Genomic DNA, 20,932 nt, shown 5'->3' with positions numbered 1-20,932 from the left:
GGGGAGGGGTTATAATTTAATTTTATATGGATATGAAATAAATATCTGTTGTCTATGAATCATCACTCGTACTGTGTTGGTCTAGGTCATGTGGGAGGTTGGGTGAGGCTGTCAAGAACTCTATAAATTTGTTATAACCAAATTATTTAATATGGGTATATAATAAAAGCTAATTAAATCTTTTGACTATAATGATAATAAACATATCTTGTATGTTAGACTTGATCTTATGAGAATGGGGAATATATAAGATATGAGCAGTAAATAATGTAATTTCATTAATTGTATCCACTCCCTGACCCAGATTTTGTAAAAAATATCTTCAAAATTATTCAGAAATTATAATTTTATTTTATTCCTTGATGAAAAGCTGAATATTAGCCAAGCCTCTGGTAGAAGAAATTAAATTATAATATTCCCAATTACTCAAAATTTAATAGGCTCCAATATGGTGGACTAGAAATAAAGCTAAAATGTTCAAAAAAAAGATATCCTTTAACGCTAAAAATAAATATTTAACGCTTAGTAAAATATTTATTGCTCTTAAAATATACTAAATTATAAGAATCAATTCTAAATGCTCAGATTCAAACTAAATTGCTCAGAAAATATTAATCTTTTAGTAAGAAAACTGAATGGCTCAGTAATATTAATCTTTTAAGTGAAGCGCTGAGATATATTTTCTCAGAAATTTATATAAACGTCTTAAACTAGTCATTAAGCTAAGAGATTTTTTCTTAGTATTAATGATTTTAGGAATCTATAAATGATGATACATTTTCAAAATAATTATTAGTATCTACTTCGGTCTATATGTTAAATAATGTATTTTAAAAACTCAATCTGTTGGTTAGATGGTACTGTTTTTAAAATGCCCGATTTAGGTCGAATTTTATAACCGACTAAATCACAATTTTAAACTAGATAATATTAAGTAAAAGGCCAGATTTGGCAAATATTCCAATCATAATTGCCTCCAGGGATCAGAGGGCTCTTCATATTTTTCAGTCGGCTCAAGCCCCATACGCCCCTTTCCTTAGTGATACTGCTGACCTAGATTTGCATCATATTATATTTGTTATAATCATAATGATATTTTTAAAAATCGACCTGAATCAGGCTTTTTGATAACAGTAATAAGTTAAATTTGGGACAATATTAGATTCTAAATATCATAACTCCTCTAAAAATATTTAACTTATGGATCTTTCACTAAATTAATCTTAGATTTATTTTTATTTCAAAATTTATCAAAAATATTGTAAACATTTGAAAAAAAGTTAATAATATTTAGCTAAATGAAAATTGTCCTCTTTTCACATATCTTATTATTATTAGTCTCATTCATAAAAAAGATGAATAAATAAAACAATAAATTTTGAAAATTCTTATTGGCAAATTTTTTTAAAATTTTTTAATTATATAACCTCTAAACTTTTTTAAGACCTATAAAAACCCTTGCTATAATCCAATATAGTTCTGATAATCTTTTTTAAATTACAACATATATTTTCATTAAAATATAATTCAAATTTTTTATAATAAATATTCTTACCTCAAACAACTTCTCCTATCGCTTGTTATAAAATAGTAAATTAAATAAAGTATTAATTTTACTTATATCCATTCTTTTTAATTTTTTTATTAGTCTTTAAAAGAGATATTTAATACTTATTTAAATTACATAAAAAAAACTGTGTATTAACTACCAATAATTGTTTTCAAAAAATATTCAATAGTTTCAAAATTTTACAACTAAAACTATAAAAATAATTTTTTTAAACACTCCAAAAAATTAGTAGTAATAAATACAAAATTTTTAAAAGGTATAAGATTTTTACATAATTATTTTGAAGTATAATCTCAAAAAATCGTGTCTTTTGTTAGTAGATTAATAATAACAAAAATTTTTAACTATTTTAATTCATTAATTTTAACAAATAAATTGAATACAATTTTATTAAATATTAACTTATAAAAAAATTTTAACTTTTCAAATAAAATTTCTAAGATATACACGGAATCCTAATTAAGCTTAATAAATTGAAATGTTTTTGAGCTTCATGTAGCAATTACAAAATGGTAAGTAAAAATACAGATTTTTTTTCATGGAACTAAACTATAAAAAATTATTAAAACATTGCGGCAGTCTACTTAAAAATTTTAGGAATACGTGTCGTAAAAATAAAATTAGTAATTATTATAGTACTATCCTAGCATAGACACTAGAATAATTCGCACCCATTATAATAATATTATTATTGTTAAATCTTTAATATCTCAATATCTTCATAAATATATTCCGATTTAGACTTCTGATTATTTCCATTTAAAAAAAATATAATTGACGAAATCGATAATTGGTAGAATAAAGGATCAAATAAAATATAAAAAAAATTATATATTTATTTTATTTTTAATGAATTTTTAAAGTAATATCTTAGAAGTTTTTTTATCTGAATCGAACCAAATTGACTCAACTCATTAAGATTTTTTTTTTAAAGTATGCAAATTATTAATTTTTAAAAAATGAGGTAAAGGGTAGGATTAAGAGAATATATACAATTAAAACGTGTATATCAATATCTCTGTATGTAGGAAACTATCATAGCCCAATAACCAAATATAGCTAATTGAATATCAGAATTATATTTCTTTTTTTTATTTTGCATTAATAAGGATTTGAAATTATATATATATAATATACAATTTGTAAATTTGATCTTGCATTTATGTTCGTGCAATCTGGGGAGCGAGCGGGATAGATGTTCTGATCCCCAAAATTAGACAATTCTAGAGAGAGCCAAATTTTGTAAAAAAATTTTTTTATAAATAACATACAAGGCATTATTATTTGTTTTGTAAAATATCATTTTATTTCATAATCAAGGAGTTTTCAAAATGGGGGAGGCAAATTTGATTACAGTGCTAAGAAACAAAATAAAAAGAAGCAACATTTATCAATTCTCAAATAGGGCATATATTACAGCACTTTAAAAATAAAAATGAGACATCATGCACCACAAGTGAAATGTCAAAAATACTCGATATCCATCTCGATAATAAAGCACATTAATATTAATAAATCATGAAGATCCCCCAGAAGTCACTGGTTCATATATTTTTTATTCTCATCATGATCTTGCAGAAGTCGCCGCTGGTATATCTCGCCCTCAAGGTATAGTGGAACCCCCCAAAAAAGATAATTAATATAAGTTTCTCTAAAAATTTAACATAAGCTTGGACGATATCGATATGCCCAATCTAGATATGTGATAATATACCAATGTTTTTTAGTAGAAAAGATTAATCGAGAATCTTAGTTTTCCAATAAACCAAAATAGTAAACATTTTTAGCTTCATTCCATATGCGAAAAATTAATCGATCGTCTTGGGCTAATTTACTCGATAAAGAAATGCAATATATAGTTTTTGTTATAAATTTTTTTCAAATTAGATAAACAAATTCTCAAACGAAGGCTATAATGATTGGAAACATTTTGCAGATCGCGTAAAGTATCATCTCTCAAAAACATGTATATTACCTGCATCAATAGATTGAGCTAGAAAATTGTATTGGCAAAAATTAAACTAATAGAAACTAACAATAGATGATGTGCAGTTTTGAATGGAATCATCGAAATGATTCAATTAGGCCAAAAATGAATCTTTTTTAGAAAGCATAGAAAACCTCAACCAATAAAAAAATGAAATTTTTTTAGGTTTATTGGATTTATTAATGAAATTTGATAAAGTATTATCTGACCACTTTCGTTTAAACATTAAAAAATTAGTTAATATTTTAGCTGTAAAATAATTAATTTTTTTTAGAAATAAATGATGACATTTAAAATCATACCTTTTAAACTTTTTGGAAAGACCATTATGACTAAGCTTGGTTTAGTTTTGTAAGTCGATATATTGGCGAATATTATGGAATTGGAATCTATTAATAATAATAGAAACTATGCTATATTTTAATTAAAATATTTTAAATTATTTTGAAAATATATCTAGAAAATTAATTGCAGAAGAAGTAAAAGATACCTACTCTCAAATATCTATATTAACTCACACTTATCATTCCACAATTTAAATTTAAAATTTTATTAATTATACAAATACATTCAGTGTTGCCATAGAATTAAAATGTAAAATTTGATTATTTGAATTGATATATAATGTATAGCTCCTATTTGATCAAAGTAAAATCCTTAAATACAATATAAATATTGAACGCTGAGAGATAAATAATGAATTCTCAGAATTCTTTATTTAATGCTAGAAAAAAAAACTAAATTTCTAATAAAAAATAGCAATTTTTACGATATAACGTAATATTCAGATTAAGATTTAAGTATAAATGCTCAGATAATAACACATTAGTCTTGTTTTCTAATAATATCAATAGTTTTATTTTAAAAATGGTTTCAATTTAGAAATAAAAAACAGTATAAATAATATCAAAAATGAATCCATCAATCACTTCTTCACTAACGCATCCTCTAGATCCTCTAGCTTACTTCATTTTAAAACTATCTCCAAGCATCACCCTCCTCATTAAGCTTTTTTTCTGTTCAATTATTAAATTCTAAAAATTTTTTACACTCTAAATTTTTAAATTTCTTGTTACATTATATATCATTTGAAACTTCCGTCAAATATCATGCAGAAGAGATCCTTTATCTCCGCTTTATTCATAATTTATGGCTATAAGCCTCACTTCCATGCAAGCTTGGAGATATCGGGTTAATTTATTACTAACCCTTTCTATCAGTGGATTCACTGCTTCCCGTCTCTCATCTCATCCAAAATTCGCCAGCTTTCTTCCGTTTCTGACTTCTTGTTGGCCGAGGTAAAGACCATCTAGGACAATTCTGTTGTCAAAACACGCCATGACCCTCCTCGTGTTCTCTGAAAGATTGGGATATTTCACTCAATGAAGGCTTGGTTGCTAATTTAAAATCGAGCTTTCACGATGACTATCTCACAGTTTTTCAGCTTCTGGAAATATACCCACCAACAAAATCTATTAGTTTCTTTCCGTTGATAAATTTAGATTTGCTATTAGAATTAAGGTAAATTATGAAATTGTTCTACCGTACCAATGTATAAACTGTAAAACCAGCGTTGATAGCAAGGGTAGACATTGCCGCTTTTGTCGAGGCCGTTTCCCACGTCACAAATGTAACGACTCATTTTGCATGAACTTAAATCCGCAGACATTCCTTCTAGAAACCCGGTTTATTTAAAACTGATAAAAAACGCCCAATGTCCTAAATTCTTGGGTCAAGAGGTCAGCTCTTAGTATTGGACTTTACCTGCATTGATCCAAATGCACCATCCCAACGTCAATCTTTTGGCTACCATTTATATATCTCAAAATATTTTATTGGAAAAGATATCACTTCTACGTTGCTATTACCCAGACCAAAAAACTTAGTAAAATTATTAATAAAGAAGTCAAAATGTTATTTATTAGTTTCATTTTTTATATAGAATTAATATACTAAAATAATTTAAGCTAGTTTTAATATTTATTTTGAACTAAATATTATAAATCAAAATATATCAATTATGTAAACATATTTAAATATTTTAAATAATCTGTGTATTACCAGCAGGGGAAATCGGGATTATCTATCGTTTGGTATGATTTAAAACTATTTTTTATTTAAAGGTATTAAAATATTTTAATTTTATCATAATATTGATTTTATTAAAATGCATCTATACACCAAAAATATTTTAAAATAATTAATTAAAAATTTTTTCAACTTTGGAAAATTTCTACAATACAAGATTATAGTTTATATAATTATTAATATACAATTTAATTTTTATAGTAAAGTTTGAATTGAACCCTCTCTTATAATGATGATGTTAAATAAACCATATGGGGTTTATGATGATAAGAAAATCTAGTTATAGCGAGACTTGCTTAGTAACGTCTCGATTTGGGCTGATTTTTAAAAATGGCGAACTCAATATTTTTTTAGAAAAATATTTGGCTATCATAAAATATAAATTAATTTTTAAATATTTTTGGTTATTTTATGGATTACCTATACTAAAATTTGAGAATTTTATATCTCCTAAGAGTTTATTAAATAGAAATTCTTTTTTAATTTTTGTAGTTATAATTTTAAAATTAATTACCAAATTTATTTTATAAATATCATGTTTAAGAAATAAAAACGGTATTTCTTTCACTAAAAATAATTTAATTGTTTAGGAAACCTGACAAGATGGTTTCTGACTAACCTTAAAGTTAAAGCAAAATCAATACTTCTACAGAAAATTGAAAAATTCTTTTTTTCTTTCTTTCTTTCTTTCTAACTTAAAAATAATTCAAGGGTTAATAGCTTATAATTTTTTGAAAATAAATTTAAAAAAAGAAGAAGAGTTTACCATAATATTTATTGAGAGGTCTATCATCTAGACAAATTATTTTTTATAATTAAAAAACATATAGTTTAACTGATAATTATTAATATATATTTTTTAATAATGAAAATAGATATGAGAAAATCAAAAAGGAAATATTTTATTATTTCCAACTAAATAAATAGATAGTTTATCAAATTATAGATCTTATTTTATCTTAGTTTTTTAAAATTTAATTAATGTTTTCAATAAAAAAACCACAATTTTTTTCCATTTTATAAACCCTATGATTCAAAGAAGTTATCCATTCCAATTGATTAAAATTCTTTTCTTTAAGTTTTAAAAGACAAAAATAATGTGTAAAATAGGACCGAATTATGAAATAAAATATTAGCAATATGATGCTTTCTATAAAAATCAAAATAAATTCAAAATCTTTTTGATAATGTAAAAAATTAATACCAATTTTGACGTGTTTAATAGTTTTAATAGTGTCGAACCACATTTCGCATATCTTAAACTGGAAACTCAGCTTGTATATACCCTTTGACACGAAATTATATATCAACGGTAAATTCGTTAACTTTATAATAAGGAAACAAACAAAAATAATTTAGTTAATAACCAAAAATATAATACAACTAAGTTAACAGACTAAGCCTAACAGTTTTCCCCATAAGAAAAAAGAAAATCCACGATTTAAAAAGCAAAATGATCGATCAAAAAAAAATTTCAATCAAAAAAGGAAAAGTTTCAATCAAAAAAGGAAAGTGTCAATCAAATAAGGAAAAATGCTAGGTGGAGGCTATCAAAAAAGAAAAATTCCCATGTAATGAAAGAAAATTGTGTTTTTTTATATATTTTATATAAATATTTGTCATTTTTATAACCATTTTAAATATATATCATTTTTTTTTAATTTTTGGTTATTTGAAATTTTCCTATTTCTAACCTTTTGAGAATTGAGATCTCTTTAAGTCATTTTTAATTTATAATTCTCATTTTTTCTTAATATTTCTCTTCTCTTTGAAGTAATTTCATTGTTTCCTTTTCTTCAATTCTCATTTTTCCATAATCTTTTCTAAATTTTTTAAGATTTTTTACTTTTAATTTTTAGGTTTAATTTTTTTTCTTAAGTCGAAATAATTTTAGTAAATTTTTTTTATTAGATTATATTTTTGACTTTTAAATTTGTTATATATGAAATATAGGGAGATGTTAAAGTATTCAATTTAAAATTTTATTATTTTTATTTTAAATTATTATTTATTTAAAATGATTTTCATACAAGATATTATAATTTTTTAAAGATATTTAGAATAATTGAAAATTTAATATTAGAGTAATAAAGAATAAATTTTCAAGCACGAACTATTGCTAAAGAAAATATGTATTAAATAATTAATACATTTCTATTATTCATTAATTTGTATGTTTAAGGGTTAAACAGATATTAAAGATTCAAACAAACCGATATCATATTAATATGAACCGTTATATTTTATCTGAACCCATATTATTTATAATTCTAAATTCTGAATAGCCCCTGCTTTAACGAGAAATAAGGGGAAAACTAATTGCTAATGAGTAAAATGCTAACGAGCAGATTTAATTGCAAATGGGCCATTATTTAAAAAAATTAGCAAATTTAATTGCAAATGTCCAAATATAACAACGATTGAGCACATTTAATAATTCTCTAAATACAATATGAAGTTTGAAAATTAATTTTAAAGCAATCCAATCTATAAATCAATACAAACTTCGCATCTCAGTTGCAACTAAATATATTGCATTTACTAATTTTTAAAATTTTTGAGTTAGAATAAATAAATTCTCATTGATAAAATTTAAATGGTGCATTAACAAAAAATAATTCATAAAAGGTTAATTCTTTGGAAAAAAATTTCAAAAGTCAATAGACACAAAGGTTTTAGTGCTAGATTTTTTTTGCATGGATATACGATTAATTATCTCAGCAATTACACTTTATTTTAAAATAATTTAACCCTTATTCCTAGGAAAATTAAAATTTAATTACTTCACAATTTATATAATCAAAACTATTACATTTTCCCATTTATTCTTTATTTTATTAATATCATTTGCTATTTAGTTTCTTATTAATTCTTAAATTTAGTTCATTTGTTATTGTAAGTGTTCATTTATATTTAATTTTAATTATTTGCTATTAATTTTACCTTTTTGCTATAATAGTCTTATATAATTGTTTTTATTATATCATTTAAATATTATTAAAAATTAAATTATAATGGATTGAAATGCAATTTATCCATAGAATTCAATGTAAATTAAATGTTTACAAATAAAACTTTCAAAAAAATATTTGGTCTATTGATGTGCCACCTAAATGAAGGTTATAATTTTGGTTAAAAATAACAGAATCTTATCATGTAAAGAGGTTAAGATTGAAGCTATATATAAGAATTAATAATATTAATCTAAATAACATATTTTAATTGTAGTATCAGATGATTGCCCTTTTATTGCAGATATATAATACTGATTGTAATTTATTTTTAAATTAACTCGAATTCCTATAAAATTTTCTCTATTTGAAAAATTGAAATCGAAACTAAATTATCAGTGAGAAATGAGGATCTATATTGTGGTTAATATGAATAAGGTCATATTCACTTTCCATATCAAAATAATAATGGTTCATTATCTTTTAAAAATGTGATTTTATATGGTGAGAAAGCAAGGTAACAATTTATAAATTTAATTCGATTTCAAAAATATTTTTAAATTATCCTTATTAGAAGACTTTTATGTCATGTATTTATTTTACTTCTTTAAATTCTTCTAATTCCCTTGTTTCATTGTTTGTTGTAATTGCTAATAGCTTCATCCTGAAGCTTTGGACCATGTGATTGAAACGTACCGAGAAATTGAAATGTACAAGAGATGGAGTTTCTTTGTGATAACTAATCCTTGCTACATGAAAGTTAGGTATGAATAGAGTTTTTATAATAAAAGAACATTTACATTTATTCTCATTAAAAATTTTATCTAAATATTTCTCTAGAAAATTGTGAATTATGGGCATTACACATAACTTCTTAATAAAATGAAATAGGTTTTAATATTTTATTTTTGTTTAATTTAATGCATGATATATGGCTTGATTTATTTATTAATTTTATTTAAATGGAAGAATAATATTTATGAATTATAACGAAAAAGGTAACTAGTTATTAAGTTACTTTTTAAAATATATTAAAGTATTTATATCTAATTATCTAATTATGACTTACAAAATTAAAAATTACTAATTATTAAATTTAAAATTACTGTTATAAATGTTATGTTCTATTTACATCAAGTGTCAAACAAAATATCTATTTTAGGAAATCTTATTTATTCGAGAATAAACTAAAAATAAAATTAAACACAAATTTTGAAAAGAGTTTATTGTTAATTAGGGCTAAATTCCTAAATAATTTTTATTTTATTTAACTTTTAAATGTTTTTAATTATATTTTTTATTTTAAATTTTTTTAGCAGGACTAGGATCTAGAAACATTGCCCCAATATATTGTTTGGCCGTGCAAATAATTTTTTTTTTGATAATATTTTGAACCCTACAGATATAACTAAAACTGAAACCCAACCCTAACTCTTTTTATTTAATTTAAAGTTTAAGGTTAAAGAAATTGTTTTTATATTTCTATTTATTTTCATTATTGAATACATTTTTATCGTGAATTTTTTTTGGTATCATTTTTATCATATTTTATGTATAAATTATTAACATTTTTTTACCACCCATAAGATACTTGGTCTTCAACGTTATCTTTTACTTAAAAATTAGCTGAGGGTGTATCAAAGATTTTTAAGAAATGTATGACAATAATTTTTTAAAATTCCCTTTTTAAATAAAAACATAACATAGAGTAATATTATCACCAACATTTAAATATTGTGGGAATTCAAATTAAATTAATAATATGCCAAATATTATGTTTATATTATTTTCCAATAAATTTTATAGTAAATTCTTATTTTTCTGTATACTCCAAATCCTTTAACTCGATATTTTTTTACCTAACCTGAACTCCCTTTTATTTATTAGGGCTCACAGCCCTAGTAATAATATATGGGCTAGGTTAAACAATGATGAAAACATATTTAAGGGAGTTAATTAAAAAAATAATTTTCTTTTAAATTATTTATAATTATATTTGTCTTTTATACAGGATAATATTTAGTAATCATTATATTGTATGCGTTTTTTATCCCTGAATAAAAATTGCAAAGCAAAATTATTTTAGATAACTCATTACTTTTTAAACATAACTTTTGTAAAATGTAACTAGTTTTCTTTCATGGATGTATTGTAACTTTAAATAGTTACTTTTTAGAAGTGAGTTATGAGAACACTTTGTTCGAATCATTGATTTGAAGATTTCGATTAATATATTTTATATATTATATCCTTACAGTTATAATTATGGACCTAAATTCTGAGGCTTTTTTAAATTTTCATTCCAAATTTAAGAAATTTTACTTTCATAAATTATGTAAATAATTATGTTTAATATATTAAATTATTTATTTAAATTTATAAATTATAATGAAAATTAAATAATTATATCGCAAAAGAACATCCATATAATAAACTTTATAAGTCTAACATTAAAGTGATTTAGAGGTTTTCACTGCATATTTATAATTAGAATATTTAAACAGGGTAGGAAAGAAATGAATAATAAAAAATATTAAAAAATGTAAAAATTAAATAAAATAGATTACCAATTTTTGATATACTGTAATCTAAAAATATAGGTTTATATATATAATATAAATAAATTCATATTAATATCATATAAAATTTTAATTTTAATATTATATGAATGTATTATACTAATATATTAAGTTTTTATAAATTACAAAATTTTAATCTAAATTTCTATAAAAAATAATTATATTATTATAATTTATTACGTTATGAGATGAAATTTAAAAAAAATTAATGGATTGTTTTATTTTTCGAAATATATTCTATAGTTTCTACTTTATCAAAATTCAATTGTTTATAAATAAAAATGAAACAATTTGTCAATAATGATGAAGCTCAAAAATATCAGTATGAATAATTTAAAGCCAAATAAAGATTAGATAGAGCTCTCGTAGATAATATTGGAAAACGTTAGCTTTCTTTTATTTCTTTTCAATTTTTGCTACAAAATATATTTTCTTGTTATTTTTATAAATAATATATATTTATAAAAATAGGCAATTTTATCGCCAAACCAAATTTATTAAGCCATAGTAGAATTCTTATCTTTCTTATGTTCATTCTTTCTTTTTACTTTCTTTTCTTTGAGTGGAAAGAAAATGACGGGATCATTTTTATAGAAATAACATTCAACGCACTATCTTTTTGAGAGTATCTCTATTTTCAAAGTCTTTAAAACAGCGATATTGTATCGATTATATTCTATCCTAATTCGATGTAATGTTATCGTTATGGCCGTACTATTATGTTTTTTTTAATAATACTTTAATTTTTAAAACTTAGAAAAAGATAAAATGTTTATTTTCCACATAATAAAAAATTATTTAATTTATTTATTTGAATAAATTAATTATCAAGAGTTATTTTAGGTTTTAACTTATATCTATCATAAAAAAATATAGGGCAATATATAAAAATTTTAAAAAAAATCTGCATAATAAAAAAAAAATTAAATTAAAAAAAAACAATAATTATAAATAGCAATGCAATTATTTGGATGAATAGCCATTGTAATGACATTTATAAAAGAGATGGCCTTATTAAGATATCTAGTCACTTATATGTTTTATTTTCTCACTAATAATGTGAATTTAATAAAATCCTCACCAAAACACCAAGAGTGTTTTTATTCTCAAGATTTCTGCTGAACTAATTGCTAAGACTCATCTGCACCCTCTTGCCCTTTATTTAATACATGTGAAATCCTCAACTGGAAGACAAGGACCAAGGTATTAGGCTGATAAAATCGCTCTTTCTTTTTAAAAATTATCAGTTATTGTAAATTTGACGTAAATTAAAAAAGATTAAAATTCTCACTCAGAAATAATATAGTACAGTAATTTAAGTTATTTTATTTATAAAGTGGCGTAAAAAGTATCAAAAGTTACATAGTGGGCTAATAGTAATAGGCTCAACTAATTACCAAATAAATAATGTGATTGAAATAATTAATGTTGAAAAACGTTATAATTTAAAACTTTATATCAATAATTTTTAATATTTGTAAACAATTACCGAATCTCAAATAGGTGAATGCTATTAGAGACAAATCCATAAAGTTAGAGCACGCCAAATAGAAAGAAATGTTGTAAGAGTTGAAATCGCATGGAAATTTAAATCTAATTATATTCTTATTATTGACCTTGAAATAAAAATTCATGCAATTTTTTAAATTTATTTCCTTTTATCTTTAATCCTTTATTTTTTTAATTTCCTAATATATTATTCTTTCTTTCCTTCTTTCTTTTTTTTAAGCTGTCTATCTATCTGCTTATCTAAGTTTATTTGATAAGAGTGTAAATTTCGTAAAATTCTAACGGTTTTATTGTAATCAAAACTGCCAAGTTTAGAAACGACATTCATCAAAATTGTATAAGGCATTCCTCGAATCAATCTTTGGATTATTGTATTGTTAAGCTCGAAAGTTTTGGAAAGTCCTCTACCTACTACCTTTACACCTTTTAAAAAAATTTAATTTTTATAATTATGCTAAAAATAATTTCTGTTTTATAATATATTTCCATGTAAATTAATATGTTTCAGATTCACACTCATAAGATAGACTAATTTCTGATTTATCCATCATCAAAAAAAGGTAAATCCTGATTACCCCTAATTATAACGGGCCGTTTAAAGTTTTCTTATAGAAGCGAATAAATAAAAGTAATTTATGATTTGGGCTATATATTCTACTTCTGTTGACCGCCATATAAAATATTGATTATAATAACTTTAAACATCGATTAAGCTATTTTTTGTTTTATGCTGACAATTCATAAATTAACCGTAATCATATCGTGAATTTGAACTGTTGAGATTGTTTTTTGGTAACTTATGACTACAATCTTGTTAAATCTTCTTCTCCCGATGTTGTTAAAAATTATAAACAAGAAAAACTTGATCTGATAATATTATAAGCACTAGCAGCTAGATGAATTATTATAAAAAATAATAATAGATTATCTTCTAATTTAAAATGTTCTTCGGAATGATTAAAGTCTACTTGGAAATGATTAGTCTCAGCTTATTAATGTATAAAAAAATTTGATTTAAAATAATTTATTTTTAAAAAATTCTACTGATCAGTGGATTTAAACTAATAACTGCATTTTCAATATATTTCATCCTAGCAAATCGTTTTTCAATTGATTATTGATTTATCAATAAATGCTATATATATATTATTCCTAAATAGTGTTGTTAAACGGTTTGTGGCAGATTTTTAAAAAGGAAATAATATAACCTCAAGATTTGCCAAATAGAGGTCCAAACCCATAGTATTATTATTATTATTCTAATATTATAATTGAGTCGTTTTAAAAATTTACCCAAATCGGGCCCATTTAACAAAACTAATCCTAAAAATTTGTCTTTTTTTCTAATTTATTATCTTGATATAATTCGTCAAGACTCCTTTCAAGCTTTTAAATTTCATTTTAAGCATTATAAAAATCTTTCTTATATAATTTTTTTAATGTTTTCTTGATAATTGTAAATTTAAATGGATCAGCGTTATTTTAAAACGTTGCTATTTTCTAAAATCTGAAATTAACATATTAAAATCTATATAATATAAAGTTTTTATAGGCTTACATTTACCGACAAATTATTAATAATCTCTCTAAAGCTTAAATTTATATTATAGTAAGGAAGATAAGAGATCTGCAAAATAACCATTAGTCCAGTTTTTTTTATAAATTTCAACATATATATTTTACTCTCTATTTTATTATTATACATAAAATTTAAATATCCAGCAATAACTTTGAAAATTAAATATGACAAATTATTATGGCAGTTTTATATAAGTAAGGATCATTAATATTAATCAAAATGGGCAATATTTATATTAAATGGGTGGTAGAAAAATTATTTGATCGATATTTTATATTTTTGGTTAATTAATAATTCATTTTTTTTTAGTTTGTAATTTAACTTGGGCAGTATTTATAATAAATGGATATTTTAAAAATTATTATGATAGGTAGGTATTTCAATTTTTTTCCCAGTTAATAATTAATTTTTAAGTTTTTTATATTAACATAGGGAGGCTTAATTTTTTTGTGAATCCTTACCAGTCTACAATATCCTAGACCACCTCTTGAAGAATTTTTTTGGCCGACCCTGGCAAAAATTTAAAGAGACATGCCCAGACCACTTATTAGAGTTTAGAGCAGTGGTAGTACGGGGGTGGTTTTCGGGTTTGGACCCCTCCCAGAGCAAATTTTTTTTTAGATTATACGTTCAAAAGACTTAAAAGTGATTTTATATCAATTATATTACTATTGAAATTATTCTGGATGGTATTATTATAAAGTCATTGAGAATAATCTACTAAATTATAATAACATATTATTGATGCCTTTAAAAAATATATTTATTATATATTATCGAAGATATGGTTATGATTAAAGGGGGTCTGAGGGGCGAAGCCCCCAGCTTTTATATGTATGGACCCCCTCTAAGGAAAATTCCTAGCTACGCCACTGGTTTAGAGAATATTTAAAAAAAAATCCAAATCCTAATTTTGTTAAAATAATAATATTTACATTATAATCTTAATAATAAATTATTACTAGTTTTTAATTTAATCATAAAATAGGTCTAATTATTAGCAGAAATCGGACATATTTTTTAATATTATATTAAGGAATTCTGATATTTGATAGAAGTGATAATACATAAAATAGAGTGTTTTTAATCTAATAACTCTCTTATATTATAAATTTGTTTATTTTGGTGTTTAACTAAAATATTTCAGGTTTAAAAAATACCGTTTGAGAATTATTAGTAATATTTACATGATTATACTATGAAGAATCTGGTAATGGTAAGGATGGAATACAAAAAATCAAGCATATATGGATTAAATAAAAAAAATACAAATGCTTATAATAGAGCTATTCAGAGTGGCTAACTTTTGCTTTAATTTCCAATTTAGTTCTTATGTATTGGGTTTATATTTTAGAAATATTCAAAAAAGGTTTATCTCTAATACCAAAAATATGTTTAGTTGAGAATATAGATTATATCAATCAATTATAATTTTCTCAAACTTATTTTATTATTAATAAAACCATCTAGAATATCTAGATATTGAATATAATGATAGCTCCCAACATGGATATTTTTTCAATTCGTTAGATTTTAGCAGACTTGATAAATTAGATTTTACTTCTATTGTGATTATTTGCCATCTCATAGCAATTATGATCCATTTATCAATAGAAAAATAAGCCAATCTATCAACCACAAATTTATCGTATCTTTGTTTTAAATTGTATTTTTTTTAAAAGAAATTAAATCATTCTGGTATTAATTAGAAAACCACTGATTCTAGAGTTTCTAAAGATTTGCAATTAAACAAAAATAAATTTTAAAGTCATTCCTTATAATTCTCAATTATTTAAAAACTTTTGACCAATGGCTATAAATTATATTGTCCAACGACTACATGCCAGTAAACACTGACGACACCTCTTCCCTCCCCTCAAAAAATGCTTAATCATATATAAATAATTTATGGAGAATGACAAGTCATTAAACTAATATAACGTTGTGTGACTATTTTAGACAATGTTTTATAGAATTGATTAAAAACGATTAATCCAAATTATAAGACTATACGGTTTAATGATAGATTTTGTGGCTTCCTTAAGGGACACTAAATTAATGTGGAAAACAGAAGCTTAAACACACAAATAACTTTATTCGACAATTAAATAATCTCTTAAATCAGAATTAACAAACAAACGCAAGATTCCCTTAAAAAATAAACTTTTTCGATAATAAAAATAATAATTATATTTTTAAAAATAATATCTCAACAAAAAATATGTAAAAAAATCGATGGTAAAACAAAAAAAAATAGCGTATAATATTATAAGAAAAACATACAACAATAGATACTTCCAAGTTAAAGTATAGCAATTTTATAAATACTAACCTTATTTGCTAGATACCAACCAAAATTCATTTAAATGTAATAAGACCCTTATTATTTACTTATATTATAACGAAATTAAGTGGTCTAATCCTGCGTTCTAAATATCATGCCCCGACGGAACCACCAAGATGGAATCTTTGTTGGGATTCGAATCCAGAATTATAGGATTGGTAAGCGTCTTGCCGACTAGGCCATAGACGCTTTATGTCACGATTTTACAAATATATATCATAGATAAATTTGGTAGTATCTATCTAAATGGAAAATAGACATAATACAAATGTGATAGATACTACCTTGAGGCAGTATCTATCATTGATCGACCATGTGGTGGTTAGGCTTAGATGACATTATGATTCTAGATAAGTAATCGAGGAAATTATTGTGAGATATTAAATTTCTAAAAGATTATCTTACATTTTTAATGATATATAAACGACCAGTATAAATTATACAATCAAATGCTCTCAGCAGCAGTAGTAGTAATCTTAAATTACATACCCACACAAATAATAGATGCTGGTTAATTTGCAGTCATAGCCATAACACTCACTAGGTAAACTCTTATCAGAATCGGTAAAATTGGCATTCACATAATATTTTATATTCAATTTTATATAATAGAAAATTATCAACTATATGTCTATGTACTTTTTATAAAGAAATCTTATACTTATTTGGACCTTCAATATATTTTTAGAATAAATAAATTTAAAATGAATAATATAGTTAATTATTTATTTTGAACTTGGCTAATTACAATATTAAATTTAACAATTTTCAAGGGCATGACTAAAATACGCGTCCCCGGAAACTACGCGTCCCTACGCGTCCCCGGTCAAACGGGTTTAATTTATATAATATTAATAAAAAATCTTATTTAGCTTTATAGGATGAGTTAAAAAATGTTTTTTATGATTTTAAAAAAAATGATAACTTAGTAAAATTTTTTAAAAATTATTTTGTACATGAAAAAACTATGAGTCCGCTGTCAAGATACAATTTTTTTTTTAAATAAAAGCAGATTCATATATAGCTCATTAAATGAATATAGAAAATGTTTTTTATGATTTAAAAAAAAATGATAACTTAGTAAAATTTTTAAAAAATTATTTTTTAAATGAATAAACTACGCGTCCTTACGCATCCCAGGTCAAGTTACAATTTTTTTAAAAAAATAAAAGCAGATTCATATTTAGCTCATTAAATGAATACAGAAAATGTATTTTTTTATTTTAAAAAAAGTAGTAACTTAGTAAAATTGAAAAAACACTTTTTTTCATTTTTTGACTAAAATACGCGTCCCTACGCTTCCCCGGTCAAGATAGATTATTTTTATAAAAATGAATATAAAATCGTGTATAGTTTTTCAAGGAGATTCCGAAAATGGTATTTATAATTTTTTATAAAATTTCGAACCTAGGACCTAAAGATACGAAGGCAAACGTTCTTACCATTCAAGCCACCCTTTAACTTATATTTTTTATAATTCTTCATTTATATTTGATTTATTAAAATTAACTTAATTTACTCAATATTTTTTAACTAGTATTAATATCATAATTTTGATACCACTACCTCTTGGCAGGCTTGAGAAAATTTTACCACCATTATTATGTGTATGAAGCTGGCTTGGAAATTTTTTTAATATAAAATTTTTTAAAAAAAATTTTATTAATACCATTTTCAGAATCTCCTTGTTAAACTATACACGATTCTATATTCATTTTTATAAAAATAATTTATCTTGACTGGGGACGCGTAGTGACGCGTAGAGACGCGTATTTTAGTCAAAAAATGAAAAAAAAGAGTGTTTTTTCAAAATTTTACTAAGTTTCTACTTTTTTTTTTAAAAAAAAAACATTTTCTGTATCCATTTAATGAGCTAAATATGAATCTGCTTTTATTTAAAAAAAAAACATTTTCTGTATCCATTTAATGAGCTAAATATGAATCTGCTTTTATTTTTTAATAAAAAAATATATCTTGACCGGGGACGCGAAGTTTAGTCAAAAAAAAATTTTTTTGAAAATTAATTTACAAAAAAAAAATTATAAATACCATTTTCGGAATCTCCTTGAAAAACTATACACGATTCTATATTCATTTTTATAAAAATAATCTATCTTGATCGGGGACGCGTAGGGACGCGTAAAATGAAAAAAAAAGTATTTTTTCAAAATTTTACTAAGTTACCACTTTTTTTTAAATCAAAAAAAACATTTTCTGTATCCATTTAATGAGTAAAATGAATCTGCTTTTATTTTTTAAAAAAAATTATATCTTGACCGGGGACTCGTAGGAACGAGTAGTTTTTACATGTAAAAAATTAGTATTTTTAAAATTTTAGTAAGTTAACACTTTTTTTTTAAATCAAAAAAAACATTTTCTGTTTCCATTTGATGAGCTAAATATGAATTTTTTTAAATAAAATGTATCTTGACCGGGGACGTGTGGGGACGCGTAGTTTTTTATTTAAAAAAATATTTTTTTAAAAATTTTACTATGTTATCATTTTTTTTTTAAATCATAAAAAACATTTTCTATATTCATTGAGCTAAATATGAATCTGCTTTTATTTTTTAAAAAAATTTGTATCTTGTTTTTCATGTAAAAAAAATTTTTTTTTTTAATTTTTACTAAGTTATCATATTTTTTTTAAATCATTAAAAACATTTTTTAACTCATCTTATAAAGCTAAATAAGATTTTTTATTAATATTATATAAATTAAACCCGTTTGACCGGGGACGAGTAGGGATGCGTATTTTAGTCATGCCCATTTTCAATTAATAAATTATTAAATTGATTTAATTAGGGTTATAAAAGAATTATAATAAAAATCAATTAAGCTTAGTTATTGATAAATTAATATTTAGACATTAAAAGTGATATTTATATTGAATTTTTAACACAGCATTTGATAGTAAGCTGATAAAGTAAATATTAATTTATATGTATTAATCTAATCTAAATAATAAAATTGCACTCATTAAATAAAAATTTAGATAGTCTTATAAATTTTTAAATAATAAAATATATATATAATAATTGCTAGAATTATAAAAGAAATCGATCACAGGGCTTTCAAAAAATTTATTTTTAGTTAGAGGGATATTAGGGAGTCATTTAAAAAAAATTTTTTTCACTTCATGAGGCCATTAAAATTTTTAAGAGCCCCTGTGCACCCCCCCCCCCCACCCCTAGTGATGCTACTGCGTTTATTTTGACATAATATTAATATATTAATTTCAATCTATTTTGTTAATTCTTGGGCTAATATAGATTTTAGCTCATATTTTATTATGTTCCAGGTGAGAGGTCAAATTTTTTTTTTCTATTAAATATTTAAAAAAATGTACTGGATTTTTTTGAGAAAAACTATTTTATAAATTTTTGGTTAATGCATTTTTCAAAGGTGGTAATTATTATATTCCATTTTACAAGCTAACTCATATCAGTATTAAATATATACAAAATATAAAAATTAATTTAAAATAAAATCCCACTAAATATTTTAAAATTGGGTTTTTCATTATCAACATGAAAATTATTAGATAGATAAATAAATAAAATTAGAAAATAGCATTTTCTCTTTTATATAAATGACAAATAGAGTTACTTTCTAATTACACTTAATTATATATTTTTTCTTATTTGAGAAGTTTTAGAGAATATTATTTTTTTATATTATAGTTATGTTATATTATTAACCTTCTAGTAGAGTGGTGTTATCCATTTCTCCATAACAAGTCCATAAAATCACATGGATATTTAATGTTACAAAATATATCCTTGCATTATAGATCCTTAATAATATACTTATCATCATATATTTTTCAATTAAAAAATATTATTATTTCTTTTATTAAAAACAAATTCTTTATTAAGAATTATTATATGAAACTAATTTATTTTTTAAATTATATTTATTAATTTTTAAAAAATTGTTAAATATTTCTAGTTATTTGCTTTAATAATAATTAAAACATAAAAGAAAATGCTGAATATTAATTTCAAAGATTTTTTAATTTTAAAAACAATAAGAGGTTTTTTCACTTTTAAAAACGTTCTACACCATATATTTTTAATTATGATTTATTTGAACTTTTGAGAAAACTTACACTTTCAAATAACCCCCCTTCACCTCCCCCCCCCTATTCTTTCAATTAATTTACTATTTTAACAATTTTAAACATTATAACATGATATAAAAATCTATTTGATTTATTATTTCAAATTTAATTATTTAGTATTTTGCACAAAAGCCTTTTCCATTTTGAATGTTTTTTAATGACTTATCTAAAATTTAGACCAATAACTAAATTATATATTCTC

At 23.0% G+C, this 20,932-nt stretch overlaps 1 long non-coding RNA gene across 2 annotated transcripts; it reads right to left on the bottom strand.

Annotated features, from left to right (window-relative positions):
* Positions 1-2,597: 2,597 nt before the first annotated feature.
* LOC135925000 (uncharacterized) lies at positions 2,598-12,764 on the bottom strand. 2 transcript variants are annotated; one of them, XR_010571487.1, is made up of 4 exons: positions 12,665-12,764; positions 9,200-9,345; positions 3,860-3,946; positions 2,598-2,793 (listed from the first exon to the last, which is right to left on the bottom strand). It is a non-coding gene; the product is annotated as an uncharacterized LOC135925000 (long non-coding RNA). The 2 variants fall into 2 exon arrangements; XR_010571486.1 differs by lacking the exon at positions 12,665-12,764 and having other exon boundaries at positions 9,200-9,448.
* Between the last annotated feature and the right edge of the window lie 8,168 nt (positions 12,765-20,932).

Source organism: Gordionus sp. m RMFG-2023, chromosome 2, assembly GCF_954871325.1.
Source record: "Gordionus sp. m RMFG-2023 chromosome 2, tfGorSpeb1-WG-v2, whole genome shotgun sequence".
NCBI lineage: Eukaryota > Metazoa > Nematomorpha > Gordioida > Chordodea > Parachordodidae > Gordionus > Gordionus sp. m RMFG-2023.
This window is presented reverse-complemented; position numbering and strand designations above follow the sequence as displayed.